Below are 6,000 nucleotides of genomic sequence, written 5' to 3'. Positions count from 1 at the left end.
GAGCTCGGTGGCGGAGGTGGTCGGGGTTGGTACTGCTGCTGGTATCCTTGCTGCCTATTTGGTCCGAAATTGGACTGCCTGTTCCCTCCATAGCTGAGGTTGGGGTGGTCCCTCCAACCAGGATTGTAGGTGTTTGAATAAGGGTCGTACTGCTTTCTTGGCGCGGGCGCGTGATCAGCCATGTTCACTTGCTCTGCACTTTTTTCTTGAATCATTGGGCACATGTCTGTTGAATGACCCATACCAGTACAAATTCCACACACCTTGGCCTGAGATGCGTTCCCTACAGCCAGTTGCCTAACAAACGAGGTTAACTCCGTCAACTGCGGCTGGATAGAGAATGTCTCTACCTCATTTACCTTGCGTATCAGGACATTTCCCTCGTACCAAATTGCTACGAATTCTCTGCCATTCCCTCAATTAGTTCCCATGCTTCTTGAGGGGTTTTGTTCACCAATGCTCCTCCACTCGCAGCATCAATGATACTCCTGTCTCTAAAAAGTAGCCTCTCATAAAAATATTGTATGAGCAACTGCTCACTTATTTGGTGTTGGGGGCACTTGATGCACAATTTCTTGAATCGCTCCCAGTACTCATAGAGCGACTCCCCTGGGTGCTGCTTGATACCGCAAATCTCCTTTCTTAGAATTGCAGCTCGAGACGAGGGAGAATACTTATCTAAGAATTGTTTCTTCAATTGATCCCACGTGGTGATACTACCTGGTGGCAGGTAGTACAACCAATCTTTTGCAGAATCTTTCAAGGAGAAAGGGAATGCCCTCATTTTAATTTGTTCTTCTGTGATGCTCGGGGGCTTCATACTATTGCACACGACATCAAACTCCTGCAGATGTTTATACGGCTCCTCACCTGATAAACCATGAAAAGACGGTAGAAAATGAATTAGACCAGATTTTAATTCAAATAGAGTGTTATCATCTAAATTTGAAAAAGTAATGCACACAGGCAGCTGATTTAAGTTGGGAGCAGCCAACTCTCTTAATGTTCGGCATTAGCCATAGTGACTTCTTCCCGATCCGAATCACTTGAAGAATCACCAAGCGAATCTGTTGGTTCCACCTCTAGCTCAGGTCTCTGAGATGTGGCACTGGAGTGCTCTTTTCTAAGTTATCTGGTCTCTTTTCTCGTTCTGCGTGCGGTCTTCTCTGCCTCAGGTCGAAAATTAACTCACCTGTACGAGAAGAACGAGGCATACACTCGAAAGGCACCAGAAAATTAGAACAAAAATTAATTTAAAAAGAAACAAATAACTGACACCAGTTCTCCGGCAACGGCGCCAAAAATTGACAGGTTGTCGAAACCTGTGCAATAATAAAACTTGCTCAACTAAAATTAATTTGTGTAGATAGTGGTAAACAGGGTCGAATCCATAGGGATTGAGAGTAATTGTTTCTTTTTAAATTCACAGTGACAAGGGGGTGTTTTTATATCAGGGTGACAATTTAAACAATTCAACCAAAAGTAAAATAATAAAAATAAAATAGCCAACTAGAAATTAAATAACAATTTACTAAAATCAAATGAGTGATAATTAAGGATCTAGCCAAGGAATAACTTTAGCAATGGTTCACCTAATTGATCATCGAAACAAAGGCAATTCCAATTATTTACTAATAAATAGACTATAACTGCCAAACAAGCGATGACAGTCAATCCCTCCTTACTGTATCGGTGATTAAGGTACGCCCGTTAATCACTGCTCTAATTGAGAAATAATCCTAGGTACGTCCATAAGATTTAATTCTCCAATTGCCTTACGTATTAGAGAAACCCTATTCTAATCAAATAACGCACTACCAGGGTTATTTCAGATTAGCCCGCGTATTCCCCTGACACGAATCCAATCATGCCAGTTATCACTATTTTGAGACAATTAAACAATTACAGATTTAATATCTCAATTGACAATAGATTATCAAATTAACTAATTATCCGGATCCAAGACAATCAATTAATTAAGCAATCATAAGCACTATAACCAGGGAATATGCGAATACCAATAAATAAAGATAAAAGATAAAATTAAATCGATCTAACAATTTTTAGGCCAACCAAAGCCTCCATTGTTCCTTGACTAGGGTGAAGAAATTAGTTCATATTTGATGCGAAAAAAACATACAAAATTGAAGAGGGAGCAGCGGCCATGTCCGTTGAAATTTGGAAAATCTAACCCGTCCGAATATTGAATAGATAGAGAAACTACAAAAGGCAATTCATGGCTTTCACTTTGTCTCACGCACAAGAAGGAAAAAGGCTGCTAAAAGCTTCTAAGGAAGAAAAGTCAAAGCCAGGAATGACTAAGTGATCCTGACATTCGTGAGAGGAAAGCCAACGAAATTCCCAAAGGGAAAGTCAACAACAAATATTAAGCTCGTCCTCTGCCTTTTATATTCTCCCTATTCTAAGTACTAGCCAAGCATGCTTCTTGCGGCGGTTCCCCTCAGAGCATAATGACGACTTCGGCCCAATTGCCCAAAAAGGGCTTGCGTCTCTTTTGTTCCCAAAATGCCCCTGGGACAAGCTCTATAATCTAGACTCATTTTCTGTCAAATTGGCACATGTTATTATATTTTCGTTCTACTCCCTGAAATAAATGCAGAATACTAAAAATGAGTAGAATCCAGCAATTAATCCACATCAGGTCAGATAAGAGGAGAAAATTAATAATAAAATAAATGATAAAATTACAACCTATCATAGTCCTAAGAAAAGATTTGAACCTAACCTTTGTCTCATTTTCGATTCTCACGTGGGTTCAAGATATATATACAAGTTACAAACACATTTAGAATTAAAACATGATTCTTTGAATATATCAAAGGTTATAGTGCAAGTCAAGAGATCACAAACAAGTCAAGTATGTCAAATATAGGACATAGACAACTAAGCGTCACAAAACAAAAGTACATGCAGGCAAATTACAAAAGACCTCACGGCGTGCACCACCCTTACTATCATAGGCAGGATCAAAAGGAGAAAAATTATAAACCTAATTAGGGTAAAATTAGAAGAATCCACGATACCAAACCACATCATTCAAATAATTATAAATTCCAAATTTCATCCAAAAACCTAAGCCACTTTCTAAATTTTTAGCCTAAAACTTCCAACGAATACGAGCTTTCCTTACTAAATTCAAGATGAAAATTCTTATACAGGCTAGGGTAATGAGTCAAATCAAAAGAAACGCAAAAGTGTCTCATGTCAAGCTCAACTACATTCCACTTCTCTCTGGTCAATATTGTCCCACACTCGGTGAAAATATTTTTCATCCGATGTATCACTTCTCTTACTACCCGAACTAGATGTCCGTTGACCTCTTGCACTTGCTCTCACAAAACATTAGCCCGTTCTTATTTCCCATAATGGAGATCTCAAGTCCAATACAAGAATCCCCCATGCTCTGACCTTTGCCATCAGAACTTATCTCAACAACCACTTATGATTTCTATTCACATTATAATACACGAGACCATATCCCTTCCGAAGTCACAAGTATTCCCTCAGGAAAAATATTTAGTACTCAAGTACAAGAATCCAAAACTAAGAGAATTTACAACTCAGGCCGTACGCTCCCAAGTGCAAATCAATAAAGTTTAAGATCCTTACCTGACGTACATATCTATTTACCTCAAGTAACATGATAAAGGTTTTACGCTTACCACTTTCGTAGTTCACAACTTACGCACAAGAAGAGCACTTAGTTCTTTATACATATTCACATAATTGGGACCATATCACCACTTGGCCCAATCTCACTCCGCGCAGAGACCACGCGAAACAGCTCTGATTTTTTTTTTATCCATATAAGTAGTCACTTAACTTTCAAACCAATCCCATAGTCCGGCATCCTAAACCTTTAGGCCTAGGATACACTACAAAGATTTAAAACCTAACCTCTGATACCAACTGTGACGCCCCCACTTCTCCCAAGGGCGAACCCAAGGGTATCGGCGGGACGCCTGCCCAGCTCTCGTCAGGATTCGGTACAATCCATAATTCAAAACTAGGAATACTTCAAATAACTTCAATATATATATTTAAAGTACTCCAAAACACTTCATACTTACAATTAGTCAGCTCTCAAGTTTAATACAACCCAAAAGAATATTTACTACATCCATCTGTTGTAATACAACTTAAAGTTTTCCAAAAAAAAAAATCTAGCACTATTCACGAGCACTTTTGGTTTCGAGCCTTGTTAAGGAAAACAAAAACGTACAATGAGCTACACACCCCAATGAGGTTTCAAGATACTCTAACAGTTCTAATAAATCAAACAATTTGAGCATACCCAATGTATGATTTAAGGTTGCACATTGGCACATTAACATGAGACAGTTATCATTGTACGAGTAATTTGAGCATATCACAGGTATGGCTCAGGGTCGCACGTTGGCACATTAGCATGAAATAGTTATCATTATGTCAAATAAACACACATTGAAGGATACGGTGTTCCAGTGGAACCATTTCGGTCAACTGCCCCTTATAACTTCAGAATCCCCTCGGTTTGTCTGACCATCACCTTATCCCTCCAGTGGTAGTACTCGAGTATACCGAAACGGTGTCTCAGGGTTCCAACCTACCCGACCGAGTCCAATCCTAGCTCGAGCAAGTTAATAACCAAGGGCAGGGCCCAGTTCAGTTTAGAGCTTACAACATGCACAAGTAATCAAATAAATCGGTAAACGGTAATTAATCACAGTTAACGGTAAAAATATATCGTTTTTGTAGGTCGAGTGAGATAAAATACACACTCGCCTTAAAACGGTAGGCAATTTCATATGAGCAATTATCAGTAACACTTAACACTTAAACACGTAAGCAATATGCGATAGTTTCATATGAACATGTAAATTTACAGTAATCAAGTAAGTAGGTAATCAAATAAATCGGTAAACGGTAAATAATCACAGTTAACGGTAAACGGTAAACGGTAGTCGTTCACGGTTAACGGTAGTCGTTCACGGTTAACGGGTAAAAATTTATTATTTTAGTAGGTCGAGTGAGATAAAACACATACTCGCCTTAAAACAGTGGAAAAGTTCATAGGAGCAATTATCAGTAACACTTAACAGTTAAAACACATAATGACCATGCAGTAAATATGTCGTAAAACTATTCAACCCACGTACTTCTATATGGAACACTCACTAATTCAAAACAGGTGAGTAAATACTCAACAAGTGTTTAGGCGTCCACTTCGAGTTCCTCTTGAAGGTCCCCTTGATCGCCTGAGCAAATAATTATTGGCTATAACACATTATCACTTATAAATTCCTTATTAACAAGGGAGATTGTACACTTGTACAATCTAAAAAAAATCATGAAAATGAGCCTTAATTTCTCGTAAATCGAGGCTCAAAAGTGGAGTTTAATATTACAAGAAAAATCTGATTTTCGTCTTTGAAATCAAGTGTAAAATGGTCAAGCAATATCGAAGGAAAATGAAGAGTTCTAAAAACTCAATTTCCTTTAAGTTCAGAAATTTCAGATTTGAAGTGCGATCTTTGAAAAATCGTATCTCATTCTCTGTAAGTCCAAAATTGGAAAACTTGATACCGTTGGAAACTAATTCCAAAGTAATAAAAGTTCCAAGAAAACACTTTTCCATGATTACAATTGAAAGACATTCAAATTTTGGGTCCAAGATGTTGTTTTGAATACTAAGGCAGTTTTTTGGGGTTGGTTTTTGCCAACTTTGGAAATTCGAAAAAATTTACACAATGAAAACTAGCCTTTGAATTTGGAACTCAATTAGAGTTACAATCAAAGTTTAAAACAAAACAAGCGGAATAAGAATTAGGGTTTTGAGCACCAAGATATGGCGGCTCAAAGTTACCCAAAAGTTGGGACTGTTAGACCATTTTCCAGGTTTAAAACATAGACTTTGAATCTTTGGTTGAGCATCGAAATGGACTCAGAATGGTACCAAATTTTGTATGATTACACTACCATATAAGGGCTATTCCTATG

At 38.1% G+C, this 6,000-nt stretch overlaps 1 non-coding gene across 1 annotated transcript; it reads left to right on the top strand.

Annotated features, from left to right (window-relative positions):
- Positions 1–542: 542 nt before the first annotated feature.
- LOC113756387 lies at positions 543–649 on the top strand. Its single transcript, XR_003465940.1, has one exon. It is a non-coding gene; the product is annotated as a small nucleolar RNA R71 (small nucleolar RNA).
- The last annotated feature ends 5,351 nt before the right edge of the window (positions 650–6,000 follow it).

Source organism: Coffea eugenioides, unplaced genomic scaffold (genome assembly GCF_003713205.1).
Source record: "Coffea eugenioides isolate CCC68of unplaced genomic scaffold, Ceug_1.0 ScVebR1_224;HRSCAF=863, whole genome shotgun sequence".
Lineage (NCBI taxonomy): Eukaryota > Viridiplantae > Streptophyta > Magnoliopsida > Gentianales > Rubiaceae > Coffea > Coffea eugenioides.
The sequence above is the reverse complement of the archived record's forward strand: the minus strand, read 5'-3'. Positions and strand labels throughout refer to the sequence as shown.